The sequence below is a fragment of the Musca autumnalis genome, unplaced genomic scaffold, assembly GCF_047663935.1.
Source record: "Musca autumnalis isolate F117 unplaced genomic scaffold, ASM4766393v1 scaffold_3, whole genome shotgun sequence".
Taxonomy (NCBI): Eukaryota; Metazoa; Arthropoda; class Insecta; order Diptera; family Muscidae; genus Musca; species Musca autumnalis.
The window spans coordinates 110895866-110910443 of record NW_027411866.1 but is presented as its reverse complement, the minus strand read 5'-3'; the positions used below and the strand labels follow the sequence as shown (position 1 = coordinate 110910443).

The 14578-nt window shown below is 35.0% G+C and overlaps 1 protein-coding gene across 12 annotated transcripts in view; it reads left to right on the top strand.

Annotated features, from left to right (window-relative positions):
• Positions 1-14578, top strand: part of LOC141397476 (uncharacterized) — a 655384-nt gene that overhangs the window by 438432 nt on the left and 202374 nt on the right. For all 12 annotated transcript variants that reach the window (XM_073973773.1, XM_073973783.1, XM_073973777.1 and 9 more), the window contains one exon: positions 9379-9417. The gene's annotated coding sequence lies outside the window, so the exon portion shown is untranslated. The remainder of the gene's footprint in view (positions 1-9378; positions 9418-14578) is intronic.

Below are 14578 nucleotides of genomic sequence, written 5' to 3'. Positions count from 1 at the left end.
TCAGGCAGTTTTGGCCTTAAGAATGTGCAAACTTTTCGGAAAATGTCGATAAATGACATTGTGCTACAAAATTTGACCCGAAAAATATTCAAGTATTCTGATGCAAAATTATATCGTATTTGGATCCATGGACAACGACTATGCCTTTATTTCGTTTGGGTCACTTCGTCTTATTTTTTTATAACGGTAAAAGGTGTCTAAATCTGGGTTTCTTACATTTTCAAATTTAAACGGGCATATCTTATTTTTTCCACAACGGATTTCTTTTGATCCTTCTTCCATTTAAAGGGGTGAATAATATCTTTTGAATAAGCTATTACTGTTTTAAATCGGTTAACAAATGGCTAAGTTATAGTGGTTTAAGTCTGAAACCCCCCACAAAAAAACTATAACTGAATTTCTCATAATTTTCAAAAATATAATGTTTTTTTGTTTTGTTCAATATTTATTTTGAAAATTATGAGAAATTCCTTTATAGGTTTTTTGTGGGATTTTTCAGACATAAACCACTATAACATAGCCATTTGTTAACCGATTTAAAACGATAATAGCTTATTCAAAAGATATTATTCACCCCTTTAAATGGAAGAAGGATCAAAAGAAATCCGTTGTGGAAAAAATGAGATATGCCCGTTTAAATTTGAAAATGTAAGAAACCCAGATTTTCACATCTTTTACCGTTAAAAAAAAATAAAACGAAGTGACCCAAACGAAATAAAGGCATAGTCGTTGTCCATGGATCCCAATACGATATAATTTTGCATCAGAACACTTGAATATTTTTCGGGTTAACTTTTGTAGCACAATGTCATTTATCGACATTTTCCGAAAAGTTTGCACTTTCTTAAGACCAAAACTGCCTGAAGGAGCGTTCCAATGCTTTTGCGATGTATTAGAGAGTTTTCAATTACTGTCTTGGCTACAATGTTTGTCTTTGCGTTGGATCGCAAATCTCAATGGTTTGGCTGTTATATGCCAAAATATCCAAAAAACGTCAATAAAAAGCTTAAAGTCAAAATCGGGAGGCTCGTTTTTCACGGTAGATATATGGTCCAGTGGACTTTTTTGCTCAGTTCAATCCCAGGAATCAGAAACGAGAAGGGCCCATTAAGGTTTTCAAATCGCCCCGGCCTAATGTGAAAACTATTATTCCAAACCAAAATTTGTTTTTTGTAACACAAATATGTTCTTATTTTGCCTACAATATCCTAACTACTATCCCGATGATTATAAGTTTAGTCTCATTTGATTCCCGTGAATTCTTTCTTTAAAACTATTACTTTTTTGTAATTTTTGACGGGTAAATGGGCCTATATTTTCAAAAAATTCGGATTACATTTAAAATTTTGTCAATTTTTTGTAAATTCCGCGAATGCTGAGCAACATTTTACAAATATTATCCAAACTTCTTAACGACGTCACTTCGTTATAACTTTTTAGTGACAATTGTGCTCAATAAAATAATTAGCGTTTTTATAATATTTTTTTCTTAAAAGCAGAAGTAAAACCGCGATAACATTTGTCCGCAACAACCAAAAATTTGCTCGCGAGAGGATTTGTACTGGGGAATTTTTTCTTAACCTATGTACAAAAAATCGTTAATGTAGCGCGAAAAGAAAAAATTCAATTTTTTGGAAATGGAATATGAAATAATTGGCAACATTTCCCATATATCCTATTTGGCCATTCTTTCTGACATAATGTACGGTGACCAACTAAAATGGCTGGAATCGAAAGGAATGACTCTCATAATGAGATACACTTGCTTAATGGACTAATTCGGCACATTCAGAAACACTCTCCTTTTGCGCTATGAGCAATAATTCGAAACGTCCACAATCGCTAAGATAGGTACCCTTAAAGTTTTGATATTTTTGCCGGTATGAACTTACTTAAATATCAAAAAAGGCCACAAAATTTTGTAAACTCCAAGAATACAAATTTTGGGGATAAATATATTGTCTGTGAAGCCGATTTTGGATCTGTCGATAGTAAAGGTATTAATCCACACAGGCGACAAAGACGACTTGCTTGTTTTCTCAAATATTTATTCGACCCTGTTTTGGCAAAGCCCAATCATGTGTTTCGTACTCTCCTTGTATATCAGAGCTATATTCCGATATGAATTTGGCACATTTATTTCTACACCAAATTCCGTCACACCTTCCAAATTTTATTGAAATTGGACATACATATATAGCGAGTTTGGTGCATAAAATACAGGAAATCGACCGAAAATGTATATAGGAGCTATATCCAAATCTGAAACGATTTCGATATAATCTTAACAGATTTCGATATATTTTGGCACATTTATGTCTAGACCAAATTCTGTCACACATTCCAAATTTCAGCGAAACTGGACGAACATACTCGTAGCGTGTTTGGTGCATAAAATACAGCAAATCGACCTAAAATATATGTATATGGGAGGTCTATCCAAATTTGAACCGATTTCGATGTAATTCGGCACATTTATTTCTAAACCACGCTCGGTCACACATTCCAAATTTTATTGAAATTGGACATAAATAGCGTGTTTGGTGCATAAAATAAGGAAGTCGGCCGAAAATATATGTAAATATATATGAGCTATATCCACATTGAACCGATTTGAAAATAATTCGGTAAATTTATTTCCACATCAAATACCGTCACACATACCAAATTTGGAGATTGAATCTGTAACAGTTCTAAAAATATTTACATACAAAATCAGAATTTTTTGGAGGTACCTAAATATGGTAAAGGGTAGTACCCCACCCGAAATTCAAGAAAATGTGCATCCATTTTTTACCTGGGGCCATCTCTGTACATTTCCCAAAAGTTTCAGGAAAATCTGTTTAGTAGTTTCGTAGATGTAACATATTTTAAAAAGTGGGCTTGGTCAAGTTTTTGGATCCTAAAAAAGTAGGTAAGGTCGGAGACACAACCACAATTGTCTCGCAAATTAATTTCCAAACCGATAAATTCGTAATTATTGTAAATACAGCATTTTTTAAAAAAATAGGGAATAGGAGAAGCACCCCGCCCTCTCCGAAATTAAATTTGTAACCTATATTCACCGGGGGCTATCCCTGTACATTCTCAGACAATTTCAGAAAAATCGGTTCAGTAGATTTTGTAGAAAAGATAACAATTTTAAATTGAAAAAAGTGGGCTTGGTCAAATTTTTTTAGCATAAAAAGAAAAACATTTCACAAAAAGAATTATCCAAATTGGTCCAGCCGTTCTCTACTGATGCCATTACCAACGAACGACCTTTGATTTTTATTTATAAAGATTAGAAAGCTAATATAATTGTCAATCACATGCAATTAATTCGTCGATAACAAACTTGCGGGTCAATACACAAAACAGATGTCATGCGTACAAAAAAAGAAAAAAAAAATAATTAAAGAAACAATTTTAACAGCCTTTTAAATTTTAAAATTTCTTGCAATCTGTCGTAAAACAGTGTGAAAACTGAATAGAATTGCGTTACATTCCTTTGCTGTAGACATTTCAAATATATTGTCTGCGTAAATGACTTAAAAAGAATGCAGTCATATTTCTTTTATTCTTCCTCTCTCCTTCTCTCAGCACACCTGTACATCGAACACCCCACAATCCATTTACTAATATTTTGTGCACTTTTACAGTTGCATGGATCATTTGGTATTTCTCCTTGGCCATTGTAAATTATGGTACATTGGTCATTCCATTAGTTCTACTTTGTCAGGCAACATATACCCACACACAAACACGCGCGCACACAATGATAAACTGTGCGAACAAATATGCTGGAGTAGAATTCAATTGTTATACGGAAATGACAAATTGCAGGATTTTCTTTACTCTGTATTTTTTAAAAATACGTTTTTCCTTTCAATTTTCCTTTCTTTTAAATGTCTGCAAAATTTTTCTTAATGCCATTGGAAAATAAAAGAGATTTCAATGTTTATTTGTGTGAAGTGTTGCAATTGTGTGTGTTCGTGTACATCGATTGGTATGTATGTGCGTCCATCTCGTACTAAGAACGCCCATAAATCACTTGATTTGCCTTTAAGTGAAATGAAAAATTCGATTTGAAAATAGGTTGTGGTGACATCGAGAATGTCATTGTTCTCATTTCCAGTGCAGTTGCGGTAAAGCTAAGAAGTGGATGCTGATAAGTGTGAAAATTTGTGTTGAAAAAGAGAAGCTGACAGTTTAAGGTGAGTACATTTTTCACGTAAATCAACGAAGTCGGTTGCAAATTAGTCGTAATCACTCTTATTGCATAAAAGCTGGATGTAGTGTTATAAGCGGGATATACAGCAGTACATGCCTTTTTATTTGGGTGTCTATAAGGGAACGCCTGTTCTTAACGCCTGTGTCTTCCAAGAGCCTAGCCTTTTCGCCACTCATTTTTAAGGCGAATGGAAGTTTTAGTATTCCCCTTCTGCATGAATCGGAATGAGAGTGATGTTCATACGCATTTTCTATGACATTATCAGCTATTGTCATAACCAACGTAATAGTTCCATGTTCCAACCATTGACTGTAAGATCCTCTAGACAAATTAAGCTAATCGCATGCACAATACTTTATTCTTCACACGACCTCACTATAATCTCAACAGCATCGTCTGGAAGTGGTCTGCGATAAGTTGTTACTTAGTTTTCTTTGGGGCAAAACATCTTTTCCCTAGAAAGTTCTTAGTGTACGTTTACGTTTTTATACTGCCCCAATAGAACTGTACCTCCTCATTTTCGGTATGTCGAAGCTTTCAGCCTCATTATTTTATAGAAATGGCTGAAATTTGATAGTTGGTCTTCTTCAGAGCTCCAAAACTTCCTTCGTATTATTCCATTTGTAATTTGAATTATTTAATTTGTAATTCGTATTGCTTTATTTGTAATTCGAATAATTTTATTTGAAACTCGAAAGCAAAAAGTTACAAAAATTTTGGTTCTATTGGTTTTATATTTGGTTTTTAGAAATACGAATAAAATTTTTCGAGTTACAAGTAGAATAATTCCAATTACAAATGCATTAATTCGAATTAAAAATAAAATAATTCGAATTACAAATGAAATAATTCGAACAAACATAATAATTCGAATTACAAATAGAATAATTCGAATTGCAAATGGTATAATTCGAATAACAATTGAAATGTTTCGAATTACAAATGCAAGCCTGGAATTACAAATAAAATATTACGAATAACAAATGGAATTCTCGAATTACAACTAAAATGATTCGAATTACATTTCATAAAGGTGTATTTGCAATTCGAATTATTACATTTGTAATTCGAATTATTCTATTTGTAATCCGAAATATTTCATTTGTAATTCGAATTATTTTATCTGCAATTCGAATTGTTTTATTTGTATTTCGAATTATTCCATTTATAATTCGAATTATTTTATTTGTAATTCGAATTATTCTATTTTTAATTCGAAACATCTTACTGGAATGTTTCGAATTACATTTGAAACATCTGTATTTGCAATCATCTGAAAAATGCGTATTTGCAATTTGAACTATTTCATTTGTAATTCGTGTTATTTCATTGGAAATCCAATTTTTTTTATTTATAATTCGAATTATTCCACTTATATTTCGAATTATTTTATTTGTAATACGAATTATTCTATTTGTAATTCGAAACATGATACTGGAATGTTTCGAACTACAACTGAAAAATCTCAAGGTCCACGTCTTAATGTAGCTCCATAGAAAATTGTCGGTATAGGTCCCCCGAAAAATTTGTCAGTATAGGTCCACTTTTTGATATTGCCACCATAAAAGGGTACCACCCGATTTTCGGTATTTTCAAGGGTTTATCTAAATTATCCTACAGAAATTGGTAAAAAATGGTCTTCGTTGGGGATATATATATATATATAATATTCCTACCAAGAATTTACGGTATAAATCCACTTTTTTATGTAGCCTTATACAAAGGTATCTCCCGATTTTCGGTATTTTAAAGGATTCAGCCACACAATACTACCAAAATTTAGTTTTTTTTTTTGGGCTAACAAATTTTACCCCGAAAAATGTTCAGTATAGGTCCATGTTACCGTCCGATTTTAGCCGCATTATCTTTTAGGAATGAATAAAATTTGGTATATAGTCCTCGTTGCGAATATATAGCATTCCTGCAACGAATTGATATAGCTCCACGTTTTGATATAGCTCCCATAGAATGTACCTTCCGATTTTCTGTATTTTGAAGGTTTTGGCCACATTACTTAACAGAAATGGGTTGCCACAGTCATTTAAAACTTTGCCAAAAGTTTTGTCTTAAGATATCCCGTTCGGATTCGGTGGTAAGCAGTGCGTCCTATATTATTGAGCTAATATAATTCAGGGTGCGTTCATTGATATGAGATAAGTCTGCATTGTCCCTTCTGGGATGATTGTTATCTAAGCGAAATTCGTTGTCTTCTTTGGGTATACAAAACATTCCCCCTGCAAATGGTCGGTGCTGATCCACATTTTGATATAGCCCCTGTTGAATGTACCTCCCGATTTCGTTATTTGGATAGTCTTAGTCACTGACATTTGGCATTTGGTATTCGACATGGTTTTGGTTTTAATATAACGTGATATGAAGCCTTTTAAAAAATTTTTCTACTGCAGTGACTATAACATGACGTTTCCGATTCTCAATGGTTAGATAACTCTCGCTTTCATTAAGTCATATCTATCGGAGTAATAGACAGGCTTTCGGTACAATGCACTTTCGAAGAGTTACAAAACCCAACGAAAAGGTCAAAAATCAAAAACTATTAGTACCAAATTTGTAGGAGACCAATTATGTAAGTAGTGTGATATAAGCCCTTCCCCCATTCTTCATTGAATTACATTTCTCTCCCACCATTAAAAGGTCTTCACCACAACATTTAAATATTCCAATTCAATTATAATTTTTCGCAATTTGTCAATTATGTATTATCAAAATGTCATATACAAAAACCTAATGCACCACCATTCATGCATATCGAACTAATGACATAATTATGCACCACTTGTGCAGGTCATTGAATACATATTGAAATATTTTTTTCCCTTCTCTAAATGACATTTTTTCGTAGTATTGCTTATTGTAATGCTTCAATTGATTTTCCTCTATTCCATCAAAGTTGTTTTTGTTCAGCTAGCCTTTGTTTTTTTGTTCATGTTGTCATTGAAATTGCAATTTAATTGAATTACATTTCTGTGTGTCGATAAAGTTCACTAATAACTGTTGGTGACAAATGTCAAATGTGGCCCTTTGTAATTTCAATCATTAAACTAAATGAAATTTTATTTTTTGATTACCCCTTTGGATGGAATAAAAAGAGCTCTACAGTAGTTGAATATATATTGGACCAAGTCAGATTAATTCCATCTGTATAATATATTTGTTTAGTGCAGTCGGAATATAAGTCCAGAGGAGAATGTATCATACTAATATAGCTTAGAACCCGCTTTATTTTAGGTTGGTTTTTACCAAAATCATGAAACACCTGGAAATATCGGCCAAGAATCTACTTTTTATACATAAATATGTATATAGATTTTCATATATCGTCGAGATAATCTAATCAGCTATATGTGTTCTTCGATCTTCCCATAATTCTGCCAGACCGTAAAAGTAGATATTTTGTCCGTAATTTGGTTTAAAGTGACGTTTGTTAGAATTTTACTCAAAACGTTTTTTGGTAATTTCAAATTTTAGTCATTTAGTTTTTAACTATTTATTTTTGATAACACTGTGAACCAAAATTTTGGGGATGGAAAATTCCTTTTGGGGGTGAAAACCCTTGATGAGTATATATAGAACCCCAAAGGGCAGATCCGCCGTGAGTCGAACTTTTGAGTTATGGCGTGATGAATCTTTCACAGGAATCCCTACAAGCCATTAGAAATTAGCGTTATGTCTTTGTTCGCTGTTGTTTTGGCTTATTTTTGATACGACATGTTTTCATTCAAATCTAATGAGGATCTTTTTTGTAGCACATTTGGACCTTCTAACTCTCTTTCTTCCGTGTCCTTTTCGTCCTTTGTTTCAAGAACCGAAATAAAAGTACCGCAAGATGACATTTTTCAGCTTCGAAATGTTCGGCAAAAATGGCGAACGTTAGGCTCTCATTGTTAGGCTCACTTGGCAGCTATTTGAAAATATGCATTAAATCTTTGCATTCTTAAAAGAAACAAAAATGTACGTGTTTTAAAAAATAGTCTCGGCAACTCTTTTTTCATTTTCGACATGTTACTGGCAGCCAATTCAAATTTTTCGAACTGTCACTGGCACGTGTAAACGCTGGGTAAAAGGCAAGGACTCCGAAAAAATCTTAACTCAAATATTTTCTAAAATCGAGAAATGGTGGAAAATTTCAACCTATTTTCTGTTTTCTTTTATTTTTTTTTGTAAAATTGATTCCGATATTTCCTCGGTAGGAAATGTAAGTAGGGATTTCGTTTTTTGTACCTTCTCAACTTTCTGCAAAAAATTTAAAATAAATGCGAGACGAGTTCTCAAACTGCACTTTTCCCAAATTTTGTGTGGAAAACAAAAGAGCAATTGACCGTGGCGTTCTTCGAAAGCGAGTCAAATCCAATGAAAGTTGTTATACGGCTTGACGAATGGTACACTGCAATTTGTTTGCCTGAAGTCCACTGAGAAATTCAAAAAAAAAAAAAAATGTGCATATGGATTCAAACCACCGCATGTTTGACCGGACAAAACGTGGAATTGATGAGTCATATGACTTACAGGCCTGACTTGGAACCCAGTGGCTTTGATTCCCGCACATCAAAAAATGTGTGGTCAACGATTTTCGTCGCCAGAAGATGCTGCTGGAGCGTTTGGAGGTGTCTTAATCGGAGTGGAAAAAGTTCTTCAATAATTGGTTTGAGCGCATGAAAAACTGTATAAATCATGCTGGAGACTACTTATGAAAAGAATAACAATAAATATTCGCCTTTTCATTGTTAGGCCAGAAACTTTTCTGATTCCTCTCGTATCTACCACTGTGTACACACTTTGTATGAAATTATCTTTTGTCATTTCTGTGATGCTCATTGGTGTCATAGTTTATAATTCATTACACCACATATTGTTTTCATTTTTGTTTGGTATTTCTATAAATTCCATCAGACTCGTTTGATGTGTGGACAAATTCGATACGAACAAAAAATTAATATGTAATTTATAACCAGTGACCTTAGTGTAAATGTGTGTGTTTTTTTACTTTTTTTATTTTTTCAAATAAAAGTGATAATTGTTGGTGACATTGCTTTGGAAATGCAAAAATAAATAAATAAATTCTCAATTTAATTCATTTATGCAAATCAATAATTTTTAAGTAATATAATGTATTTCAAATTTATAAAATGGTTTCGTTTTATTTGCAGATTGTTGATCTGTTGAAGTTTACCTGACGCGATGTGATGGTAAGTATTATCTTGTTATTGTAATTTGAATAATACTTAAGTAATTTAATAAATTTAAAGTTATATGGGAATATAGAAAACAAAATATAAATAGAAGGTTAATAGATATAACACATTCGAAATATTAACTCCAAATCTTTTTCGGGAATTCTTTGCAATAGATATATACCTCAATGTTAGTGCAGGTTGTAAATTTTGCGTAGATCTTCAAGATAAACAAACATCTAAATGCGATATTAAGAAAAAAGTCATAAAAATTGATGGACAAAATAATAAGTACATTTTGGAAATCATTAATTAATATTAGTATATTCCATTGTTTTAGGATAGATTGTAATTTAGGATGTTTATATTATTAATATTTGTTGCTTCCACCTTTATTTTGACCTACTTTTTGTATTCTTTTTGGCATATTGCTTAGAAGTTTGCTGTAATTTTCAAAAGTTATTTAATACCAAACTTTTTGAATAAAATTCCAAATTGGATGTTTATTTTAAGTGTCCGCAAAGGTTTACTATTGCATTCATGTCCGATTACTGCATAGGCGAGTCAAGTTACTTCATTATATTGTCCTGGAACCCATCCTTGACATATAGGGATGCATTTTTTGGACCGTAGTTCTGTTGAAAAATCCATATAAAAAACAAATTTTCTTCTGTTAGTAGCAACAATGTGTTGACCAATATGTGTTTGTATTGGAAATGGGTCCCAGCATCTGTAATGTGATATATTGGATAAAGACCATACCAGGAAAAAATAATCAGTCTCACACCATTAGGTGGCTACCTCCGTGTTTAATTGGATTTTTGTAACTATTGTATGAAATTCCTCTCCCTTGAGATTGAAATTCATCTTGCCGTCATTGTTACCGAATAAATTTATTTTATTCATATTTATTTCAATGCTCTAAAGAAAATTTCGCCAATTTTGTCCATGTAAGTTTTTCCCGACCAACCCATATCATTGTTAGCTAAGGAAGACCTCGTCAACAAAAGCAACAATGGGTCTATCGACTGTTTATTGTTGCCTTTTTAGGTCTACACCGTGTTTCTTCAGTTTCATTTTGGTTTCAATGAGTTTTAGAAAAAACCCACCGGCTTTTCCAGGGATTTGGCTATTATCGAAAATGTTTTCCCTCATTTCTTAATTTTGACGCCAATCTCCCCTCTCCAGTGTAATAGTGCTCATTTAGTTCCATCCGCTAATTAATTTTTATTTTATTTTTGTCTAATATTATTAGCACAGCTAAATTACAAACCAACCTTTATTAAAATTTACTCGGTTATTGGTAAATAATAAAAAATCCAAAATGTACTTATTTTTTTTGCCAACAAAATTTTGAACTTTTAGAAAAAAGTGGCACAAAAACAAAATATTACCAATTTTTTGCGTTTTATGCTTGTTGCATCATTGATTACGAATAGAAGTTTCGAAATGTAAAGCAGTTCACATCTTTTTTGAAAAAAAAAACTGATTGTGGAGCACACAATCAAACATAAACTATGATGTACTTATTATTTTGGCTATATGTATATATATATATATATATATATATATATATATATATATATATATATATTACTTACTTACTTAGCTGGCCTTTTACAGAACATTTGTTCCATAAGCCGAACTAAGAAAAAATCTCCAATCCTCTCTGTTTGCAGCTGTATTTTCCCAATCTGGGATATGTAGCTTTGTGATATCTCGTTTCACTTGTTCGCTCCAACGAAGCTTTGGCCTTCCAGATCTGCGAGAACCTCCATGCGGCCCGTATTTATACGCCTTTTTAGCGGGTTCATCATCACTCATTCTTATAACATGGCCTAGCCATCGCAATCGTTGTATCTCGATTCGTTCAACTATATTGATGTCATTGTATAGTTGATACAGCTCGATGTTCATACGACGCCGATATTCGCCGTCAACACAGATTGGCCCGTAGATCCTTCGAAGAATTTTTCTCTCAAACACACAAAGCACTGCCTTATCTGCTTGAGCAAGTACCCATGCTTCGGAACCATACATTAGCACGGGTAGTATCAGTGTTTTGTACAGTGTTATTTTTGTTTGACGAGAGGTGGCTTTATTCCTAAACTGCTTACTCAGCCCAAAGTAGCATCTGTTAGCCAACACTATTCTTCTTCGTATTTCACAACTGATGTTATTTGTTGTGTTTATGGCGGTGCCGAGGTAGACGAAGTCCTTTACTACCTCAAAATTATAGGTACCAACATTCACAGATGGTGCGGTGTTTATGGACATATTACGCGTCGATACCATCAACTTGGTTTTTACGCCGTTTACTGCCAGACCAACTTTAGCAGATTCTCTTTCGACTTTTGCAAAGGTGTCAATTACTTCCTTTACCGATCGACCCATGATGTCAATGTCGTCGGCATAAGCCAGTAACATGTGGCTGTTCGTGTATATCGTTCCATTTCTTTTGACCTTCGCGTCTCGTATGACCTTTTCCAGCAGGATGTTGAATAGATCACACGACAGGCCGTCTCCTTGTCTGAAACCTCTTTTGGTAGTAAACTCTTCGGAGAGGTTCTTTCCAATTTTAACTGAGGATCTCGTCTCAGTTAATGTCATTCTACAAAGTCGAATGAGCTTTGCAGGAATACCAAAATCAGACATGGCTTGGAACACCTTTGAACGTATAGGGCTGTCGAATGCTGCTTTATAATCGACGAAAAGATGGAAGGTGTCGATCTGCATTTCTTGGGTCTTTTCCAGGATTTGTCTCAAGGTAAATATCTGGTCAATGGTGGATTTGCCAGGTCTAAAGCCGCACTGATAGGGTCCAATAATTTCATTGACCATAGGCTTTAGTCTCTCACACAATATGCCAGATACTACCTTATATGCAATAGGGAGCAGACTTATGCCCCTATAATTGGAGCACACAGTCTTATCACCCTTCTTGTGGACTGGACATAGGATGCTCACGTTCCAATCGTCGGGTACGCGTTCTTCCTGCCAGATGGTGCTAACTAGCTGATGCATACACCTTATCAGCGTGTCGCCTCCGGTTTTGAACAGCTCGGCTGGTAGGCCATCTGCTCCTGCCGCCTTATTATTCTTCAGCCGGTTTATTGCTGTCCTTACCTCATCTTGGCTGGGCGGTATACATTCAATACCATCATCTGGGATTGGATCTGTGGTATCTTCGCCGTCTTCACTGCTATCGGATACCAACAGTTTGGAAAAATGTTCTTTCCATATCCTGAGCACACTATCTGTATCAGTTACCAAATTACCTTGTTGATCTCTACAGGACGATATTCCTGTACCAAAGCCATCAGTTTGATGCTTCACTCTTTGGTAGAATTTTCGGACTTCGTTCTCTCTCCTGTACATCTCCATTTGTTCACACTCCCTCTTTTCCATTTCTCTCTTTTTCCTGCGGAAAAGACGTTTCTCCTCTCTCCTTTTCTCCCGATACCTCTCTCGTGCGCTACGCGTTGCTACTGATTGTAAAGTAGTCCTATATGCCGCATTTTTTTCTTCGGTAGCAGCACGGCACTCCTGGTCATACCACGGATTCTTTGGTGGAGGTCTCTGGTATCCAAGTACTGATTTTGCGGCTGTTTGCATGGAGTGGGCAATATTTTGCCATTGTGCTGATATGTTATCGGGACGAGAAGCGCTATCATTAAGCAATTGGGTCAGTTGAGTGGAATATGCTGTGGCTATCTGTTGTGTTTGCAGCTTGGCGATGTCCAACTTTCGTGTTGTGTCTGTCCGTGCTTTATTTGCAACGTTTAGACGGGTACGTACCTTTGCTGCAACGAGGTAATGGTCCGAATCTATGTTTGCTCCTCGGAACGATCGTACATCCAACACGCTCGATGAATGTCTTCCATCTATCACAACGTGATCAATTTGATTTATTGTTCTTTGGTCTGGAGACAGCCAAGTGCCCTTATGAATATCGAGATGCTTAAATCTGGTACTGCTAACTACCATGTTTTTTGCCGCTGCGAAGTCTATCAGCCTCATTCCATTGTCTGATGTTTCACTATGTAGACTGAATTTCCCAACTGTTTGTCCAAAGATATTCTCCTTTCCAATTTTGGCATTAAAATCGCCTAGAACAATTTTAATGTCATGGGCAGGACAACGGTCATATGTTTCTTCTAAGCTCTCGTAGAATATATCTTTGGTCTGTTCGTCCTTGTCTTCGGTTGGGGCATGAGCGCAGATAAAGCTGATGTTGAAGAATTTTGCTTTAAATCGAATTGTAGCAAGTCTTTCATTCACTGGGGTGAAGCTGGAGACCAGATGTTTTAACCTCCGACCAACTACAAAACCGCAACCAAACTCATGCTTTGTGTCATGGCAGCTATAATACAGTGCGTCACCTTTAGGTGTTGTTGTGACATCTTTCCCAGTCCATCGTATTTCCTGTATGGCAGTAATATCGGCTTTGTACTTTCCAAGTACGTCTGCCAATGCGAAGACTGCACCTTCTCTATAAAGAGTGCGAACATTCCAGGTGCAGATTCGCAGATCATGGTCCTTAAAACGTTTGCGGGGTTCGTCAACTTTAGAGGGGTTTGTTTTTCTTTTCTTTCGTTTTTTCATAGTAGGCTGTTTTTTTCTAGGGGAGGGTTACTAACCCTACGCCCAAACCCAAGTTTTTAACGTTCTTATGGGTGAACGCGCGGCACATGTTAGCTCACTACCTTTAACGGGTGTTAAAGGCAGTTCCCCAGGTGACACCACGGGGAGGTCAGTGTCCACTTGAGATGAAAGAGGGACCAAGATAAATCCTGGGCTTTGCCATGTTAAAACCGGTCAGGACCGTTCCTTGGTATCTTCCATCCCCTACGTCACCCAATATATATATATATATATATATATATATATATATATATATATACTAGCAGACCCCGATCCGCGTTTGTGGCCCGTCGTAATGATTTTTAATGACAACTTTTTATCGACTTTATGCTTGGAAATTAAAAAAATAGGTATTTTCTACCTCACTTCTTCGGTCTATTGTCAAACCGAAAAGGATTTTTTGCCTGTAACCTTTCTTTTCTCTTACGGACTTTGTCGTAATTTTTCGCCAATTTATGCTTTTTAGGATTTACTATCGTCCATGTCCCCGTCTTTATCCTAAAGCGATCTAATTTTAAAGGTTAAAAAGTGG